Genomic DNA, 22,271 nt, shown 5'->3' on the forward strand with positions numbered 1-22,271 from the left:
TCACGACCTCTGTGTCCCTCCGGCAGATGGCTTTCTACGTCTCTGCGGGTCACAAAGACGTTGCCGGGGGTATGATGGTCTCTAATGAAGCCCCACCCATGCTGCATGTTGAATTTTATCACAGTCCCGGTGGAAGGGGGACCATGAGCTGCACGGGGATTCCTCCTGGTCCGGTTCTTCTGCTCCGCGCTCCTTATCTGCGCTTGCTGTTCCCGGACCCGCCTCTCTCTCCGCTCCCTCTCGAAGACCTCGAGCTGCTGGCGGCAGCACTCTGCACGCTCCGCTGCGGCCGCCCGAGTCTCCTGAGTGAACCCCATGAGGTCTTCTCCGGTGGGGTCCCACTCGAACTGTGCCTCCTCCAGCGGGGGCGAGGTCCTCTTTACGGGCTTCGGAGCCGGAATCAGGGGCTCGCACATGGGCCTTGCTCTCTGGAGTTCCAGCTGAATGTACTCCTGGGGCCATATGAAGGGCTGCCCATCCGGGCACGTATGCTGGGCAAATAGATTTTCACCCAGGTGCGGCACTTTAGATGTTGAGGGCGCGTTGATGGTAGCGGCGCCCGGGTTGACCAGGCATTGCGACCAGGCTTGGGGCACCCTAAAGGCAAAGGGCACCGTAAGAACGGCGGCGCCCGTGGTTACTCGGCCCTGCGACAAGGCTGGTGGCTCCGCGGAGGTAGGGGGCGCTGTTGGAATGGCGGCGCCCGGGGGTACTAGGCCTTGCGACCAGGCCGATGGTATTTCCTGCTTTGCCGCGCTCAGGGTCGAGGCGCGTGACGTCACAGGGGTCGCGGCCGCGGTTTCCGGTTGAGGCCTAGTCGGCGGCGGTGACGATGCAGCGACGGGCACGGCAGGGGGAACTTCGGGCTCTGCGACGGGGAGCTGGGGCAGGCACGCGGTTTCCCGGCTCGGGGTAGAGACGTCCCCTTTACCTGCCTCCGTCCGTTCAGCTCCCTTCTCGGCGCCGTCTCCGGCCTTCAGTCCTCCTGCACCATCCTCAGAGGCGGTCTGTCTCCTCGTCTCGGGTGGCGTGCTCCGCTGACGGGTTCCGGTCTGCTGGGCCATCTCTCGGCTCCACTCCGCCAACGTCTCTCGCCGCACCCGGGCCATCCTCCGTGCGAGGCCCTCCAGCGCAGTCTGTGCACACTCCCGGTCTCGGGGGAGCTGTGCCAGGACCTCCACTAGGCCTAGTGGAGTTGTGGCTTGTAGCAGGCTCCTGACCACTGGGTCGGTGCTGCCTGACTCTCCCTCCATCTCCGGGTAGGCTCTCTCTGGACTCCTCTCCAGACTTCTTGTCTCCGGGTGCGCTCTCTCCAGACTGCTCCAGGCGACACCCATCTTTGCTCTCTTGATCTGTCTCCGCCCACATTGAGGGTGGTCCCGGGGCAACTTCAGTTCCAGGGGCAGTTCTCTCACGCTGATGGACACTTCCAGCATCACAGTCTCTGTTGGTGGGCGCGGTTTCCGCTTTTGGCGCCATTCTTCGACCTGGCCCACGATGGGAGGTGGCCTCTTGCCACCCTCTGGCACGCCCATAATGGAGTCCGCTCTTCCAAGGCGGGAAATCTTCGGAAATGGCGGGAATCGTCTCCCAGTGGCGGGAAACTCCATGGATGGCGGGAAAAAGCTGCAAATGGCGGACAACCGGCGGGAAACGACCTGTGATGGGGTCCGTTGGCGGGGACCCTCCGGAACCGGCGGGAGACTTCTTTTTGAGGTAACGGTGAACTTTTCTTCAGGCACGCAGTACCCGGTTGTTGCGGGCACGTTATCCTGCCGACTACGCCAAAGTTGACGCGCCTCCTGGGCCAGTGCTGTTAGGGATACCCGGAGCCGGATCAGATGGGGGTTGTAGTCTCCGAGTGGCTGTGACCCGGTCCGTGCCCAGGGTGTCAAGCTCAGTGTGTGGCAGTCCTTATGATGTTACTAGATGTTCTTTTGTGTCGACTACGCCACCCGTTGATTTGCGGTCAATACGGCCGCCGCTGCAGCAGGGTCCACTGAGGCTGGTGATGTGTGTGCAGCTTAGGTAGTATAACCCCCAACGGGAGGGGTATAGCCTCAGGGGGTCAGCCGTGGAGGATGGTGGTTGTGAAGGTGCAGCAAGGAGACTCAGAGGCATAAAATGCAGTTCCAGGGTTTTACTTACTGGTGTTGCTCGGGTCACTCTGTACAGCAGTGACCACCCAAGCCGTGCTGCGTCCACCAGGTCCTGGACTCGGTCAACTCCCAGGCAACTCCGGAGTGTGGTCCTGAGCTCCTTTCTGTCTCTCCCTTCTTCTGGCCGTTCCCACCAGGGATCCACCTAAGTCCGGCTCCCTCGGGCCTCTTGTTGGTCAAGCCTCCTCTGGGCTCCCTGACCCTATTCTTGGTCTGCCTTCCGGGTGGATTTAGTGGGTGATCGTGGCAGATCCTGCCCACGACCTCCGGTTCCTGGCTAAGGTGTGCTGTAGCCTCTGCCAGCTTGGGATCCGGTACCCTGTTGCCGACCCTTCACCCTATTAGCTCTCTTATGGGCTCTTGGGGTCCCCTCTGCGCCTCTGGGTCTCTCTCTCTTCTCCTCTGCTCTGCTTCTCAGGTTACACTCTGACAGACTGACGTCTCACAGACTGACAACTGACTGACTGACTGACCCTGATCTAAGATGGTTCCCACCTTAAATACTCCCTCTATGTGTGAGCTCAGGTGACCAGCACCCAATGAGCTCCTAACTTTACCCAGGCTGCTCCCCCTATCTGCCCCTACACTACTGGGATGTTCCACCCCCCTCCCACTCCAGCCAGGAACAGACACTGTCGTACCTGCACATTTCTCTAGTGGGAGTACCATCGGTCTGTTCCCCGGAAATGGGATGTGTGTAGTGCATGCAGCCTACTAGCTCAGTTCCACACTCCATCCTTACCCGGGAGTGGAATATCACACCTCTGGGTTGAGGTGCAATACCCCTGTAGCAGCCGAATCCTCAGGGTGCTACACTCCTGATGAGGCTGAGTATTGTGTGTGGCCTCCACGTGCCTGTATGACCTCCCTACAACGCCTGGGTATGCTCCTGATGAGGCTGAGTATTGTGTGTGGCCTCCACGTGCCTGTATGACCTCCCTACAACGCCTGGACATGCTCCTGATGAGGCTGAGTATTGTGTGTGGCCTCCACGTGCCTGTATGACCTCCCTACAACGCCTGGGCATGCTCCTGATGAGGCTGAGTATTGTGTGTGGCCTCCGCGTGCCTGTATGACCTCCCTACAACGCCTGGGCATGCTCCTGATGAGGCTGAGTATTGTGTGTGGCCTCCACGTGCCTGTATGGCCTCCCTACAACGCCTGGGCATGCTCCTGATGAGGCTGAGTATTGTGTGTGGCCTCCACGTGCCTGTATGGCCTCCCTACAACACCTGGGCATGCTCCTGATGAGGCTGAGTATTGTGTGTGGCCTCCACGTGCCTGTATGACCTCCCTACAACGCCTGGGCATGCTCCTGATGAGGCTGAGTATTGTGTGTGGTCTCCACGTGCCTGTATGACCTCCCTACAACGCTTGGGCATGCTCCTGATGAGGCTGAGTATTGTGTGTGGCCTCCACGTGCCTGTATGACCTCCCTACAACGCCTGGGCATCCTCCTGATGAGGCTGAGTATTGTGTGTGGCCTCCATGTGCCTGTATGACCTCCCTACAACGCCTGGGCATGCTCCTGATGAGGCTGAGTATTGTTTGTGGCCTCCACGTGCCTCTATGACCTCCCTACAACGCCTGGGCATGCTCCTGATGAGGCTGAGTATTGTGTGTGGCCTCCACGTGCCTGTATGACCTCCCTACAACGCCTGGGCATGCTCCTGATGAAGCTGAGTATTGTGTGTGGCCTCCACGTGCCTGTATGACCTCCCTACAACGCCTGGGCATGCTCCTGATGAGGCTGAGTATTGTGTGTGGCCTCCGCGTGCCTGTATGACCTCCCTACAACGCCTGGGCATGCTCCTGATGAGGCTGAGTATTGTGTGTGGCCTCCACGTGCCTGTATGACCTCCCTACAACGCCTGGGCATGCTCCTGATGAGGCTGAGTATTGTGTGTGGCCTCCGCATGCCTGTATGACCTCCCTACAACGCCTGGGCATGCTCCTGATGAGGCTGACTATTGTGTGTGGCCTCCACGTGCCTGTATGACCTCCCTACAACGCCTGGGCATGCTCCTGATGAGGCTGAGTATTGTGTGTGGCCTCCACGTGCCTGTATGACCTCCCTACAACGCCTGGGCATGCTCCTGATGAGGCTGAGTATTGTGTGTGGCCTCCACGTGCCTGTATGACCTCCCTACAACGCCTGGGCATGCTCCTGATGAGGCTGAGTATTGTGTGTGGCCTCCATGTCCCTGTATGACCTCCCTACAATGCCTGAGCATGCTCCTGATGAGGCTGAGTATTGTGTGTGGCCTCCACGTGCTTGTATGACCTCCCTACAATGCCTGGGCATGCTCCTGATGAGGCTGAGTATTGTGTGTGGCCTCCACGTGCCTGTATGACCTCCCTACAACGCCTGGGTATGCTCCTGATGAGGCTGAGTATTGTGTGTGGCCTCCACGTGCCTGTATGACCTCCCTACAACGCCTGGGCATGCTCCTGATGAGGCTGAGTATTGTGTGTGGCCTCCACGTGCCTGTATGACCTCCCTACAACGCCTGGGCATGCTCCTGATGACTCTGAGTATTATGTGTGGCCTCCGCGTGCCTGTATGATCTCCCTACAACACCTGGGCCTGCTCCTGATGAGGCTGAGTATTATGTGTGGCCTCCGCGTGCCTGTATGATCTCCCTACAACACCTGGGCATGCTCCTGATGAGGCTGAGTATTGTGTGTGGCCTCCACGTGCCTGTATGATCTCCCTACAACGCCTGGGCATGCTCCTGATGAGGCTGAGTATTATGTGTGGCCTCCGCGTGCCTGTATGATCTCCCTACAACGCCTGGGCATGCTCCTGATGAGGCTGAGTATTGTGTGTGGCCTCCACGTGCTTGTATGACCTCCCTACAATGCCTGGGCATGCTCCTGATGAGGCTGAGTATTGTGTGTGGCCTCCACGTGCCTGTATGACCTCCCTACAACGCCTGGGTATGCTCCTGATGAGGCTGAGTATTGTTTGTGGCCTCCACGTGCCTGTATGACCTCCCTACAACGCCTGGGCATGCTCCTGATGAGGCTGAGTATTGTGTGTGGCCTCCACGTGCCTGTATGACCTCCCTACAACGCCTGGGCATGCTCCTGATGAGGCTGAGTATTGCGTGTGGCCTCCGCGTGCCTGTATGACCTCCCTACAACGCCTGGGCATGCTCCTGATGAGGCTGAGTATTGTGTGTGGCCTCCACGTGCCTGTATGACCTCCCTACAACGCCTGGGCATGCTCCTGATGAGGCTGAGTATTATGTGTGGCCTCCGCGTGCCTGTATGATCTCCCTACAACACCTGGGCATGCTCCTGATGAGGCTGAGTATTGTGTGTGGCCTCCGCGTGCCTGTATGATCTCCCTACAACACCTGGGCATGCTCCTGATGAGGCTGAGTATTATGTGTGGCCTCCGCGTGCCTATATGACCTCCCTACAACGCCTGGGCATGCTCCTGATGAGGCTGAGTATTGTGTGTGGCCTCCACGTGCCTGTATGACCTCCCTACAACGCCTGGGCATGCTCCTGATGAGGCTGAGTATTGTGTGTGGCCTCCACGTGCCTGTATGACCTCCCTACAACGCCTGGGCATGCTCCTGATGAGGCTGAGTATTGTGTGTGGCCTCCACGTGCCTGTATGACCTCCCTACAATGCCTGGACATGCTCCTGATGAGGCTGAGTATTGTGTGTGGCCTCCACGTGCCTGTATGACCTCCCTACAATGCCTGGGCATGCTCCTGATGAGGCTGAGTATTGTGTGTGGCCTCCACGTGCCTGTAAGACCTCTCTACAACGCCTGGGCATGCTCCTGATGAGGCTGAGTATTGTGTGTGGCCTCCACGTGCCTGTATGACCTCCCTACAACGCCTGGACATGCTCCTGATGAGGCTGAGTATTGTGTGTGGCCTCCACGTGCCTGTATGACCTCCCTACAACGCCTGGGCATGCTCCTGATGAGGCTGAGTATTGTGTGTGGCCTCCACGTGCCTGTATGACCTCCCTACAACGCCTGGGCATGCTCCTGATGAGGCTGAGTATTGTGTGTGGCCTCCACGTGCCTGTATGACCTCCCTACAATGCCTGGGCACGCTCCTGATGAGGCTGAGTATTGTGTGTGGCCTCCATGTGCCTGTATGACCTCCCTATAACACCTGGGCATGCTCCTGATGAGGATGAGTATTGTGTGTGGCCTCCACGTGCCTGTATGACCTCCCTACAACGCCTGGGCATGCTCCTGATGAGGCTGAGTATTGTGTGTGGCCTCCACGTGCCTGTATGACCTCCCTACAACGCCTGGGCATGCTCCTGATGAGGCTGAGTATTGGGTGTGGCCTCCACGTGTCTGTATGACCTCCCTACAACGCCTGGACATGCTCCTGATGAGGCTGAGTATAGTGTGTGGCCTCCACGTGCCTGTATGACCTCCCTACAACGCCTGGACATGCTCCTGATGAGTCTGAGTATTGTGTGTGGCCTCCACGTGCCTGTATGACCTCCCTACAATGCCTGGACATGCTCCTGATGAGGCTGAGTATTGTGTGTTGCCTCCACGTGCCTGTATGACCTCCCTTCACCGCCTGGGCATGCTCCTGATGAGGCTGAGTATTGTGTGTGGCCTCCACGTGCCTGTATGACCTCCCTACAACGCCTGGACATGCTCCTGATGAGGCTGAGTATTGTGTGTTGCCTCCACGTGCCTGTATGACCTCCCTTCACCGCCTGGGCATGCTCCTGATGAGGCTGAGTATTGTGTGTGGCCTCCACGTGCCTGTATGACCTCCCTACAATGCCTGGGCATGCTCCTGAAGAGGCTGAGTATTGTGTGTGGCCTCCACGTGCCTGTATGACCTCCCGACAACGCCTGGGCATGCTCCTGATGAGGCTGAGTATTGTGTGTCGCCTCCACGTGCCTGTATGACCTCTCTACAACGCCTGGGCATGCTCCTGATGAGGCTCAGTATTGTGTGTGGCCTCCACGTGCCTGTATGACCTCCCTACAACGCCTGGGCATGCTCCTGATGAGGCTGAGTGTTGTGTGTGGCCTCCACGTGCCTGTATGACCTCCCTACAACGCCTGGGCATGCTCCTGATGAGGCTCAGTATTGTGTGTGGCCTCCACGTGCCTGTATGACCTCCCTACAACGCCTGGGCATGCTCCTGATGAGGCTGAGTATTGTGTGTGGCCTCCACGTGCCTGTATGACCTCCCTACAACGCCTGGGCATGCTCCTGATGAGGCTGAGTATTGTGTGTGGCCTCCACGTGCCTGTATGACCTCCCTACAACGCCTGGGCATGCTCCTGAAGAGGCTGAGTATTGTGTGTGGCCTCCACGTGCCTGTATGACCTCCCTACAACGCCTGGGCATGCTCCTGAAGAGGCTGAGTATTGTGTGTGGCCTCCACGTGCCTGTATGACCTCCCATGTGCTCAGTGTGAACCTGCTTTCATCTGTGAAGAGCACAGGGCGCCAGTGACGACTTTGCCAATCCTGGTGTTTTGTGGCAAATGCCAAGCGTCCTGCACGGTGTTGGGCTGTGAGCACAACCCCCATGTGTGGACGTCGGGCCCTCATACCACCCTCATGGAGTCGGTTTCTAACCGTTTGTGCAGACACATGCACATTTGTGGCCTGCTGGAGGTCATTTTGCAGGGCTCTGGTAGTGCTCCTTCTGTTACTCCTTGCACAAAGGCGGAGGTAGCGGTCCTGCTGCTGGGTTGTTGCCCTCCTATGGCCCCCTCCACATCTCCTGGTGTACTGGTCTGTCTCCTGGTAGCGCCTCCAGCCTCTGGACACTACGCTGACAGACACAGCAAACCTTCTTCCCACAGCTCGCATTGATGTGCCATCCTGGATGAGCTGCACTACCTGAGCAACTTCTGTGGGTTGTACTGTAGACACCGCCTCATGCTACTGTACCTCTAGGGGTGAGAGCAATGGCAAAATGAAAAAGTAGCCAAAAAGAATGAGAACAGAGAAATGGTCTGTGGTCACCACCTGCAGAACCGCTCCTTTATAGGCGGTATCTTGCTAATTGCCGATCATTTCTACCAGTTGTCTGTTCCATTTGCACAACAGCAGGAGACATTGATTCACAATCAGCGTCGCTTCATAACTGGACAGGTGGATTTCACAGAAGTGTGATTGACTTGGGGTTACACTGTGTTGTTTCAGTGTTCCCTTTATTTTTTTGAGCATTGTATATACACACACTTATAGATACTTCATGACCAAGAGTCCAAACTATATTGAATCCTTGTATCTGACTTACCACTAATGTAACAATCGTTCATACGAAGTCTGTAGGACAATGGGGTTGTAAGAGCATAAGCTCATATTTCCATCATTACAGATCTCATTTCTATGCGTCGCTCTCATGGATCCCTCTGTGACCGCGTTCTCTCCTCCGCAGGGACACTTGTCCCTCATCCCCCATACCGCCTCCATTTCCTATCTTTCTAACATCTTTTTTTCTCCTGATGGTATTTTTAGACCCCTGGATGCTCCGATGCCAAAGAATCTGTGTTTAGAGATTTGTTGCAGGAAGCAGGCGGCTCCTCCAGGAGATCTTAAAATACATAGGGCATGAGGACCTTATCTAAGGGAGTATTCAGGACCCAGGCGTTCTCTGGTCATGCATTCAGGAAGGCAATCCATTTTTTCATGGCTTAGATAAGCTTATTCATTGCGTTCATGACTCAGAGCACATGAGACCCCTAAAGTTACACAGATTACATGGAGAAAGAGCTGGAAATAGTCTCTGTGAAATCCACAAATTTTACTATTCTGCTCCATAAAAAAAGAACAGAATCAACCACGGAGTAAATGATCATTGGACACGATCTGATGATTATATAGTCACAAAGTATCAGCCTCATTCATACAATCATTGGTGTAACTCCATTACGGGGCAGTCTGCTACGTAATCCAATCCAGAAGATTTTATGTCTATGTACAAATCAATGGCCAATGATACAATGATAACATGGATCTGAATGAAGATCCTCACCAGCTAAGGGGTCTACGTGTTGCGATGACCTTCAATCAGTGAAGATCTCTTGGATCTCCAGCCATGTTCACTCAAAAGTCAATGATGTCCAAAGGGAGTTGAAGATGGATTTCCCATTTATTCCTACTGATATCGGCATTAGGAGCAATGCAGTGAGTGAATGCTATCTGTACTTGAGCAATAGCCAGCTTCTGCAGAGCCATACACCACTTCCTCAGCCTCCACACCCCCAGTCCAATTTATTATCGGGGTCAGTTCTGTGATGGGCAGTTGTGTAAGAAGGAAGCAGACACAACGCTGGGTATTTGGCCATTTGTGGCTTCTTGCCTCATCTCATTATGTCCTCAGGCTCCGCACTGTATTTTCCAGCATTCCTTCCCTAATGAGGAATCATCATGACACTATTATATATAGTTTTACAGATATATCTATTTATATAAAAACTTTTAGCGGAGTCGGAAGCAATACGTACATTTGGCTGAGATAATGTCTGTCTCATGATGTATAGAATATGATTAGCGGCTCCTGAGAAGGAAATGTGGCCCTGTAACTTCTGGAAACTTTGCAACCAAATTCCAAGAAAGTAACCAGAGGAGCAGCACTCCAAGAAAGTAACCAGAGGAGCAGCGCTCCAAGAAAGTAACCAGAGGAGCAGCGCTCCAAGAAAGTAACCAGAGGAGCAGCGCTCCAAGAAAGTAACCAGAGGAGCAGCGCTCCAAGAAAGTAACCAGAGGAGCAGCGCTCCAAGAAAGTAACCAGAGGAGCAGCGCTCCAAGAAAGTAACCAGAGGAGCAGCGCTCCAAGAAAGTAACCAGAGGAGCAGCGCTCCAAGAAAGTAACCAGAGGAGCAGCGCTCCAAGAAAGTAACCAGAGGAGCAGCGCTCCAAGAAAGTAACCAGAGGAGCAGCGCTCCAAGAAAGTAACCAGAGGAGCAGCGCTCCAAGAAAGTAACCAGAGGAGCAGCGCTCCAAGAAAGTAACCAGAGGAGCAGCGCTCCAAGAAAGTAACCAGAGGAGCAGCGCTCCAAGAAAGTAACCAGAGGAGCAGCACTCCAAGAAAGTAACCAGAGGAGCAGCGCTCCAAGAAAGTAACCAGAGGAGCAGCGCTCCAAGAAAGTAACCAGAGGAGCAGCACTCCAAGAAAGTAACCAGAGGAGCCGCACTCCAAGAAAGTAACCAGAGGAGCAGCACTCCAAGAAAGTAACCAGAGGAGCAGCACTCCAAGAAAGTAACCAGAGGAGCAGCACTCCAAGAAAGTAACCAGAGGAGCAGCACTCCAAGAAAGTAACCAGAGGAGCAGCGCTCCAAGAAAGTAACCAGAGGAGCAGCACTTCAAGAAAGTAATCAGAGGAGCCGCACTCCAAGTGCTGGGGATGAACAGAAATAGGAGTGCAATTCATTTACACCAATTAAAATCTGTTTAACTAGATGGAAAATGGGATATATTTTACCAATCACAGATTTTTTAGTGAAATGTTCTAGCAAAATAACTGAGCAATCGCCTCCACGTTTCATTATAGGGACTGTTTCCAGATTATAGAATATTGTCTGATTAAATTTTGTGTCAATCTTTAGTTCGGCTGCAGAAGAAACTATGCAACCCATGTCCATCGTGTTACCGATCAGCAAGCACCAGTCTGAGGGTTATGAATGATAATCATCATTGATGTGGTTGGTGTCAGCAGTCTAATGCGAGGAACAGAAGTTAAAGGACTATTCCCATATCCTATCGCTATATGTAGTTATAATATTAGCAAATATATCCAGTTAGAAATGTAGTATAGTTCTTCTGATTTACTATGTCGCTTACCCCGTGTGCAGGGCATTGCAGTAGCTTAGGTATCTATGGTTATGACCACTCATATAGTGACAGTAATTTAGTTGTTAGTGTCTTAACCATGGATATCTCAGCTACTGCAACGCCCTGAAATACTACATATTGGGATAGGATCTTGGAGATGGGAATACCCCTTTACGTCCCACCCATGCAGAGCCCACCGTGCCTTACTCGATTCAGTTATATTATTTGCAGCGTTTTGAATTATGTCCTGGATTTTCCCCGTTTGTTTGTTCTGTGACAACATTCACAGAAATGGGGTTAAAAATTGTTCCAAGAAAATCAACATAGTATAAAAAAAGGAATTTAGGGAGTTGACATCTCAAGAAACAAATCAGTGTTTTCTCAGATAAAGGTTTTCCTGGGCCGCGTCCAGTTATTTAAGAGGAAATTCTAATTACAGAAAAGTAAAACTCGTTCATGCCGCCGGCCCCAGATGAAGAAATACTCTTCAGAGAAAATTAATGAAGATTTACTGCTGGACACTGAACTGGGGAATGAGACATATCAGAAGAGATGACAAAGGAACATCTAAGAGAAAAAGGTGGCAGAGAAGCCTAAAGACCCCTGTGAGACCCCCCCATACAAGGTTAGGGAAAAGATGGCTTTTCTAGTTACTCAAGCGGCCATCTGACAAAACTGTCTTCAGGCAAAAGATGGTAGCAAAATAATAAAGGTGTTACTGCTCGAATGGTCTCCACTAAAACATCTGGCCTGGGCTTATCTCCATGGTGGGTGATTGAACTCCAACTGCAGAGTCCTTATTACCCCTGAAATAATCTATGGGGACATAATCAGGAGGCCCCATCCACACAAATGGTGGGCCGTTCCCGCTGACTTTTACCTAAGGTGTATGAAGGGCTTTAGAGCAGCCTAAACTATGCAGCGTCCATACAAAGAGCAACATGCGAGGACCATAACTCTGGGGTGGCAGCTGCTTTGATCAGGACTGGATTAGGAGTTTGACTTCTGTTGGGAAGAGATTGATTAGCGTCTTAGATAAACAGCTTCCTCCTCCTATAGACCCACAGAGCCCCCCACTGACCGCCGAGCAAAGTGCAAATCTGCAAAACTCAGCATTGCAGCAAGACTGTAAGAATGACATTTTTTCCATGCATTTCCAATAAAAAAATAAACTATGTGCTATTCGCTCGTGGTGTATCTGCATTTTATATTTCCCATTAGACTTTGAAGAATCAATACAGCATTTTTTTATTTCAGTTTTGGAGTGATATCATTAATCCATGTTCCCTGCCCCTAGTATTACACTTAGCAGCCGCCGTCTGCTGTTTCCGGAGCCGCTCTGGCCCTGATCCGCCATCTTGTAAGTGTAAGTCTATCAGTGTCTCATGGCCTCTTGCTGTATCAGACTTACATTGAGAAGTGACCTCCGGCTCAACCAGCAAACACTGGAGCGACCCGGCCGGTCACAACCTGCAGAAGACGACCGGAGCGGCAATGAGAAAAGATGGCGGCTGCTGAGTGTAACAGTAGGGGCAGGAAGCTTACACTAGTGGCAACCCTTCAGGGCTGCAATAAAAAAAATGCTGAGTGCTGCCTGAAAAACTGACAAATGCTTTCCAACTAACTCTCCTTCCAACAACATATCCAAGCCCTTTCCACTTCCTGCCGACTGCAACTCAAAAATATCTTCCGGATCCGCACATTCCTCAACCATGAATCTGCAAAAACACTAGTGCACCCTCATCATCTCCCGCCTCGACTACTGCAACCTCCTGCAACCTCCTGCTCTGTGGCCTCCCCTCTAACACTCTCGCACCCCTCCAATCTTTCCTAAACTCTGCTGCCCGACTAATCCACCTGTCCCCCCGCTATTCCCCGGCCTCTCCTCTCTGTCAATCTCTTCACAGGCTCCCCATTGCCCAGAGAATCCAGTTCAAAACCCTAACCATGACATACAAAGCCATCCACAACCTGTGTCCTCCATACATCTGTGACCTAGTCTCCTGGTACATACCCGCAACCAACCTCCGATCCTCACAAGATCTCCTGCTCTACTCCCCTCTTATCTCCTCCTCCCACAATCGCATACAAGATTTCTCCCGTGCTTCCCCCCTACTCTGGAACTCTCTACCCCAACATATCAGACTCTCGCCGACCGTGGAAACCTTCAAAAGGAACCTGAAGACTCACCTCTTCCGACAAGCCTACAACCTGCAGTAACCACCGCTCCACCATACCGCTGCACGACCAGCTCTACCCTCACCTACTGTATCCTCACCCATCCCTTGTAGACTGTGAGCCCTCGCGGGCAGGGTCCTCGCTCCACCATACCGCTGCACGACCAGCTCTACCCTCACCTACTGTATCCTCACCCATCCCCTGTAGATTGTGAGCCCTCGCGGGCAGGGTCCTCGCTCCTCCTGCACCAGTCGCTGTCACATTGTGTTCAAGATTATTGTAATTGTTCTTGTATTATACCCCTATTTCACATGTAAAGCGCCATGGAATAAATGGCGCTATAATAATAAATAATAATAATAATAACTAGAGAGGAACTAACAAAATAAATACATACAAACCCGATAGTGAGAGTGAAGTATATTTCTGGTTTAATTTGTGCCCAAAAAAAAGTAAGTAACTTACCAAATCTATTGCGCTCTAGACACGAGACAAGGGTGCGTTCTACCAGAAAAGAGGCTACAATTGTAGCCAGATTTCATAATCGAGGGTAAATGTTTGCATATGGCGGACTGTGAGACCGTCTATTCTAGGTCTGCGCTGAATAAAAGTTGGACAGTTTTAGTCAATCAGCCCCAGTGTGTACAAGGCTTAGGTGCTTCAGCTTCTCTGCAGCTATTCCAGGTGACACAAGACGACGGCGCAATAGTTGCACCATTATCCATGGACTGGGGGGGAACATTTACATGAGGCTTTTTGTAGAAATTACTGCATCTGTCTAAGGCTCGGAGAAATCCCTGAACCCACTTGCACAAAACAAGCTCATTCAGACGACTACATTTGATTACTCAGGAATTTACGCCATGTGTAAATTATAATAAGATATTTGAAGGGATTTTCACTATTTTATATTATATTATAAGAAGGATCGGTGGAGACATGAGGATTTCAGGCGAGAGCCGCACATGCACAGCAGTTACTATTCGTGTAGGAACCGCTCGTCGCCTTCGCCCCAGCGGCCGCTCGTCGCCTTCGCCCCAGCGGCCGCTCGTCGCCTTCGCCCCAGCGGCCGCTCGTCGCCTTCGCCCCAGCGGCCGCTCGTCGCCTTCGTCCAAGCAGCCGCTCGTCGCCTTCGCCCCAGCAGCCGCTCGTCGCCTTCGTCCCAGCAGCCGCTCGTCGCCTTCGTCCCAGCAGCCGCTCGTCGCCTTCGCCCCAGCAGCCGCTCGTCGCCTTCGCCCCAGTAGCCGCTCGTCGCCTTCGTCCCAGCAGCCGCTCGTCGCCTTCGCCCCAGCGGCCGCTCGTCGCCTTCGCCCCAGCGGCCGCTCGTCGCCTTCGCCCCAGCGGCCGCTCGTCGCCTTCGCCCCAGCGGCCGCTCGTCGCCTTCGTCCCAGCAGCCGCTCGTCGCCTTCGTCCAAGCAGCCGCTCGTCGCCTTCGTCCCAGCAGCCGCTCGTCGCCTTCGCCCCAGCAGCCGCTCGTCGCCTTCGCCCCAGCAGCCGCTCGTCGCCTTCGTCCCAGCAGCCGCTCGTCGCCTTTGTCCCAGCAGCCGCTCGTCGCCTTTGTCCCAGCAGCCGCTCGTCGCCTTCGCCCCAGCAGCCGCTCGTCGCCTTCGCCCCAGCAGCCGCTCGTCGCCTTCGTCCCAGCAGCCGCTCGTTGCCTTTGTCCCAGCAGCCTGGCCCTGAATAAAAGGAAACGCTTCTATGTTTAGATGTCGGGGTATTTCACCGCCAGACGTTTGCTGGTGATGAGAGGAAATGTTGAGTCTGAGATTTTCACTGATACGTGAGGTTATAAGCGGTGGCCTGAACCATCAGGGACTGAGAGGTCAACATCCAGGATTTGTCTCCATCCTTAAATCAAGCTTTATTTATAGGACTAATGGATATTTCTACAGGAAGCCGAGAGCAGGAACCTACCCTGGATGTAAAAGTCTACACACCCCATGTGTTAAAAAGATAAGTTTTTGTTGTCGTGCCAAAAAAAAATCATAATAATTTCAGACCTTTTTCCACCTTTAATGTGGCCAATAATCTGTAAAATTCTATTTAAAAACAAAACACAACCTGAAATCTTTTTGGGTGTAATTAGAAAAGTAAAGAAGTCAATATAGTTGCATTAATCTACACAACCTTACACTAATATTTTCTAGCAGCCTCCTGTGTATTTCTGGCAGTCTTCAGTGTTTTTGGGTTGGGGTCTATCAGCGCGGCCCATCTACTATTGGTGATCTTCACCGGCTCCTCCTTCTAGCAGCTCCACATTTGTGAGATTGGGGGGCATCTCCTAGAGGTCACTTAGGGGCGTTGTAGTGCTTCAAATTCCTCCTCTTCTTCAGCTTTGTAGCAGAAGCCGGAAGGTTTTGATGTAAAATTTACTGATATTTGGAGATGTCCATAATGCTTTACTGTGGGTATGGTGATCTTCTGGTATTGCTCAGAGTCGGCATTCTGCCAATAATAACTTTTGGAAGTAAGGCCAAAAAGTTCCACCTTGGTCTCAGATTTAACACAAATGCTTTTGTCAACCTTGAGGTAGGATTTAGCAAAACATAGCCGAGTTTGGAAGTTTTTCTTTGTAAGTAAAGGCTTCCATCTTGCCTCCACCTATCCCACAGGCCGGACATGTGAAGGATATGGGAGATTGTTATCACATGCAGGACACAACCAGGACGGGTCACCAATTCCTGCAGCTCCTTTAATGTTGCTGTCGGCCTCTTGGAGCAATTTTCTTCTCGTCTTTTTCATCAATTTTTGAGGGACGTCTAGTTCTGGGTAATGTCACTGTTGTGCCAAATTTAAACCACTTTTTGATGACGCCTTCACAAGGTCTATGGTACATCTAATGCCTTAGAATTTTTTTTGTATCCTTCTACTGTTTGTTAACTTTCCCACAATGAGATCCCTTTGCTGTGTTGTCCGCTGTTTATGGCTTTAGCTTTAAACTGCAACTAAGAAAAGGTCAGGAAAATCCTCCTAGAGCAGCGACACTTTCTCTGGGGTTAATCAGAATCGCTGTAAATGACAACGGCCAAGCACTGACTACTATGTAACATGAGAGGAAATGTGATTGGCTATTAATAAACACAACCACATCCACCTATTGTAAGGGGGTGCTGACACTTCTGCAACTACATTATTTTTTTTTATTTTTTTTTATTCTCATCCACAAAATGATTTCAGTTTATTTCTCAGATTATGGGCGATAGTAAATGAGAAAAAGTTCTGAAATGATTCTTTGATAGGATTTAAAAAAAAAAAAAAAAAAAATTGCATTTTAACAGGGGTGTGTATAACTTTTATATCCACTGTATATTATATATCGCTCAAAGGTTAATGTTGGTTATCGGTTCTTTTTACAAACATCATTCTGTATGATTGAGGCATCACTATTTTAACTGGATTTGAGGGGTAGGGTCAGTCCAATATATTACTGCCAGTTTGTCACAATGTTATAATAATTTTTATTTCTATAGAGCTGACATATTCCACAGCACTTTACACTACAGAGGGAACTTGTACAGACAATAAAAGATGTTACAAAGTACCACATAATTCATCACCCACCAACAGGAGTGCGGGCCCGGCTTGCAAGCTACAATTTGATGATTTTAATTAAACGGGTATATATATCTAGTTTTTTTTTACAATATACAAGTTGCAGTTAGGGTATGTGCACACGTTCAGGATTTGAAGCAGAAATTTCCTGAGCTTTTTTTGCCTCTCCCTGGCAAAAAAAAACGCATGCGGATGTACATGCGTTTTTTGAAGAGTTTTTGATCATCAATACATGCTTTTTGGAGCTAAATAAAGTTATTTGGTGGGACATTGCTTAAGCCCTTGGATTGCCATAAGAACTGGGGTGAGTATATTGGTTCATTTAAAAGAATGTGTCTGTTGTATTTCAAATAAACTGTTTACACTTTGTCTGTGTGTTTCTTTACTTTGTTTGGTCATGAAAAGGTCTGATTGACACCTTGACATCACCAAACAAAAGAGCTGGGTGTCAGCTAGTCCCATTCACCCAATCTTCATTAGAATTTCTATTCATGTAATTTATGCGACTGCTGTGAGCTGTTTTTTTCAACCTGGGAAGGTGCCCTTAGGCAAAAATGTTCCCTGGCCATTAAATTACATCTCACAGCTGGTTCGGTAGCCCATGAACAGCACTCAGCAGCGCTTTGGACACAACGTAATTATGTTGCGTCCAAAACGCGGTGTTCTAATGCCGCGCTTTTGTTGTCGGTACATGTGAATCCACCGCATATAATGACACTTCAATCTGTCAAAATCTGCAGCGGAGACTGGCGTGTCCGCTACAGATTTTAATACGCTGCGGGTGAGTTTGGGTACGTGGCCACGATCAGGAGCAGCTGCATGTTTATACAGCGTCAAACTCGCAGCGTTCAGATGTTACGTTATAATGGATGGGATCTCTAGAAATCCCATGTCCACTATACGTGCATCAGAGGCTGCGAATCACCCGCCGACACTGACATGCCGCACTTCTTTCAGGACTGCTGCATGTCAATTTCTCTGGCGGAGTCGCTTGCCTCCGCAACAGAAATTTGCGCACTGGAATGTATTGAATGCGGTAATTCGCATGGTTCAGTGAACACGTGGATTTATCTGCATTCAATAGAATGCAACGTTTTGGAGGCAGCAAAAAATTGCGTCCAAAGCGCTGCTACATCTGAATTATGGGCACAGAGCCTAAAATAATAATAAAAAAATATATATGGCGTGGGCTCCCACGTCATTTTTATAACCAGCAGAGGGAAAGCTGACCGCTGGGGGCTGATATTAGTAGCCGCGGAAGGGGCCATTAGCCAACAATGTTCCCTGGCTATTAATATCAGCCCATAGCTGTTTGTTTAGCCTTTACTGGCTAGATTACAGGGGGACCCCAGAAAAAAATTGACGTGGGGTCCCCCTATAAAATCTAACCAGCAAAGGCTAAACTAGACAGCTGCGGGCTGATATTAATAGCCATGGAAGGGGCCATGAATACTATCCACCTCCGCAGCTATTAATATCACCTCTCAGCAGTCCCAGAAATGGTGCATCCATAAGATGGCGCTTAGCCTCCGCTCTTCCCACTGCCCTGTAGCGGTAGCAGTGGGGTAATGGGGTTGGGGTTCACGTCAGCCTTGTATTGGCGGCTGACGTGAAGCCCAGGTTCGTAATGGACTAACCATGTAGTAAAACAGTCGGCACTTTTTCAATAAAAACACGGCCAGAATGAAGTATTGTAATGAAATACATTTTTTATTTTTTTAAATTTTTTTATTGCATGCTTCCGATAAGCCCTCGATCTCCTGAAAAAGCGTAAAATAACAAAAAAATGTATCCCTCACCTGTCCGCCATCAACGACGGAGTCCACGTAACGCCAAGTGTCCCACGACGATCCGGGTCAATTCTACAGCTGTGACATCAGAAATCACTGATGTCACAGCTGTAGAATACAGCACTGTATACTGACTGGGGTGTAAAATCACCCCCCCGTCAGTATACAGGCTGCAGGAGGTCACTGGAGTTCATCAGCTGAAGTTCAGCTGATGAGCCCCGGTGAGCTAGACACCGTGGGAACATTCTTATGAATGTTCTCACGGTGAGCATCAGCTGATCGGTCAGGAGACCGATCAGCTGACTACCGGCGTCAGCAATCAGCTGATGGTCACGCGACCATCAGCTGACCGCTGACGTCACCGATCAGCCGATGGTCACGGGACCATCAGGTGATTGCTGACGTCACCGATCTGCTAATGGTCACGTGACCAACAGGTGATCACTGACGTGACTGCAGGTCCTGGCAAGTACACTGCTGGCCGCCAACGAGAGAGGATCGCCACCGGGGACCAGGAGGACTCCGGGGGCCGCCGGACAGGTGAGTATAAAGGTTTTTTCTTTTATTTGTATTCTTTATTTTACTACAGCGGGCACGCGGGCTAGAAAGAGCAGACTGCTGCTCCTCCTATCCACGCTGCTCTCGCTGTTATCAGCCAGAGCAGCGGTCGGATGAGAGGAGTAGCAGCCTCCTCTCCCGACCCATGTGCCAGCCGCAGCGCGATTCCAGCGCGATTTTGCGCCTATTGATTTTCATTGAAACGCAGCAAATCTGCATGTATAGATATTATACATGGGGGGTTTGCTGCGATTCAGTGCAAGTCAATGGGCGCAAAATTGTCACGGAATTGCTCATGAATTGGTTAAGTTGCGTTTTTTGCCGCAATGATAATCTGGAGCGGAAATTTCCGCATCATGTGGACCGCACATGCGGATTATCATTGCTATACATGGCAGACCTATTACCAAGCGGTTTTAATGCATTTCCGCGGTGGAAAAACCGCCGCGGAAACGCATTAAAACCGCATTGTGTGCACTCAGCCTTAGTTGTCACAAAAGTTATAAAAAAAACAAACCACAACACCTAAATAGGCATAACCCTTTGGTATGTGCGCACGATCAGGAACTGCTTGCAGAAATTTCTCCAGCGTTTCTGCACCTCTTGGCATCAAAAACGCTGCGGAAATTCTGCGCGATTTTGATGCGTTTTTTTGCATTTACATGCGTTTTTTGTGTGTTTTTGCCATGCGCTTTTTCCAATGCATTGTATAGGAAAAACGCAGGCAAATCCGCACAAAGAATGGACATGCTGCTTCTTTTTCCCACACATGAAAATTCCTGATCATGTGCACAGATCTTCAAAAATCCCATAAAAATGCTGGAATAAGGTTTGCAACGCGTTTTTGGAGGCCAAATCTGCTTGCATTTACAGCAGCAAAAACGCATAAAAAATGCACCGTGTGCATATACCCTAAGTGCTTGTATATTCAGAGGATTGCTGGGCATCTCTCATGATGTAAATGGGACGCTGAAATCTTCCGCTCTGGGCTGTAAATGACCATAACACCACAAGGACTCGGGAGCGTCCATAAAACCAGGAGGTCCAGGGCCTATTATAAGGATTTAAATAAACTGTGGCTGCAGATACAGGTGTTCATCCTACAGAAGAGACCTCTGCTGGTCATCTTTAGATTGCAAATTTCAGAGTCCCGGCACTCGCATAATGTCGAATTAGTACTTTTATTCAATCAACAAGGAAATGCAACAGGACGCGCCTGGGATGGGCGGAAATGTGTCCTATTGGATTTCCTTGTTGATTGAATAGAAGAACTAATTCAACATTACGCGAGTGCCGGGACTCTGAAATTTGCAATTAATGTATATTTTTCCACGAGAACCACCTTGTTATACGGAATGCAAATCTATTCTTGAATTTTAGGTTTAGATTGCAAGCCGCTCTGTCAGCAATGAACTTTAGGGTTATTCCAGTATATGTGCTTCATGGCTTTATGTCTGGCTTTTTTTCAAAAAATACTGTAAAAAAAAAAAAAAAAAAAAAAAAAGTGAAGACAATTGTGATCCTCATTAGGGACAGGGACTAAAATGAAGTGTTATTCAGCAGTGAAGCGAAGACAAGTTATTCCCTGACGGATAAAGCCCCAAATAAACCAGATTTTAAGGGGTTACTCCAAAGTTACATGCTATATTACTCAGATGACCACTAGATGGCAGCACATGACCATAACAAAAAACCCCTTCAATTTACTACATACAGAACTTGGCCTGGAAAGTGGAGGAGACAAAGCAGCAGGTCCTGAACTGCCAGGTAGAAGTGTAGTCATTTTGTCTCAACCAAAGCTATTACTTTTATAGTTTTAATGTTTTGCATTGTAACTCCGCTGTCATTAGCTTAACGACTTTTGGTCACAGAGTATCATGCATCATTGACACCAATGACCTGGAGGAAAATGTGTTATTACAATAAGTGTCAAAAAATATATTTACTTTTTTCAATAATTAACATTCCCTGCAGCACTGCACCCCATTTCTGAACCTGGAACTGCACAGACAGATGTATTTATCGGAGTCAATTTATATACCCTATTACTCAGGTTGACATTTCAATGACTATATGTCAGTTTTCACCATTGAACACAACAAGCAAGAAAATATGCAGGAGCGCCGTAGAGAAAGCGTCAGCACGCAGGAGCACAGTAGAGAAAGCGTCAGCACGTAGGAGCACAGTAGAGAAAGCGTCAGCACGCAGGAGCGCCGTAGAGAAAGCGTCAGCACGCAGGAGCACAGTAGAGAAATCGTCAGCACGCAGGAGCGCCGTAGAGAAAGCGTCAGCACGCAGGAGCGCCGTAGAGAAAGCGTCAGCACGCAGGAGCGCCGTAGAGAAAGCGTCATCACGCAGGAGCAGAGTAGAGAAAGCGTCAGCACGCAGGAACAGAGTAGAGAAAGCGTCAGCACGCAGGAACAGAGTAGAGAAAGCGTCAGCACGCAGGAGCGCCGTAGAGAAAGCATCAGCACGCAGGAGCGCCGTAGAGAAAGCGTCAGCATGCAGGAGCGCCGTAGAGAAAGCGTCAGCACGCAGGAGCGCCGTAGAGAAAGCGTCAGCACGCAGGAGCACAGTAGAGAAATCGTCAGCACGCAGGAGCAGAGTAGAGAAAGCGTCAGCACGCAGGAGCAGAGTAGAGAAAGCGTCAGCACGCAGGAGCAGAGTAGAGAAAGCGTCAGCACGCAGGAGCGCCGTAGAGAAAGCGTCAGCACGCAGGAGCGCCGTAGAGAAAGCGTCAGCACGCAGGAGCGCCGTAGAGAAAGCGTCAGCACGCAGGAGCGCCGTAGAGAAAGCGTCAGCACGCAGGAGCGCCGTAGAGAAAGCGTCAGCACGCAGGAGCGCCGTAGAGAAAGCGTCAGCACGCAGGAGCGCCGTAGAGAAAGCGTCAGCACGCAGGAGCGCCGTAGGGAAAGCGTCAGCACGCAGGAGCGCCGTAGAGAAAGCGTCAGCACGCAGGAGCGCCGTAGGGAAAGCGTCAGCACGCAGGAGCGCCGTAGAGAAAGCGTCAGCACGCAGGAGCGCCGTAGAAAAAGCGTCAGCACGCAGGAGCGCCGTAGAAAAAGCGTCAGCACGCAGGAGCGCCGTAGAGAAAGCGTCAGCACGCAGGAGCGCCGTAGAGAAAGCATCAGCACGCAGGAGCGCCGTAGAGAAAGCGTCAGCACGCAGGAACGCCGTAGAGAAAGCGTCAGCACGCAGGAATGCCGTAGAGAAAGCGTCAGCACGCAGGAACGCC

This window comes from Phyllobates terribilis, unplaced genomic scaffold, assembly GCF_046119375.1.
Source record: "Phyllobates terribilis strain yellow unplaced genomic scaffold, ASM4611937v1 Scaffold_12__6_contigs__length_324123572, whole genome shotgun sequence".
In the NCBI taxonomy this organism is placed as follows: domain Eukaryota; kingdom Metazoa; phylum Chordata; class Amphibia; order Anura; family Dendrobatidae; genus Phyllobates; species Phyllobates terribilis.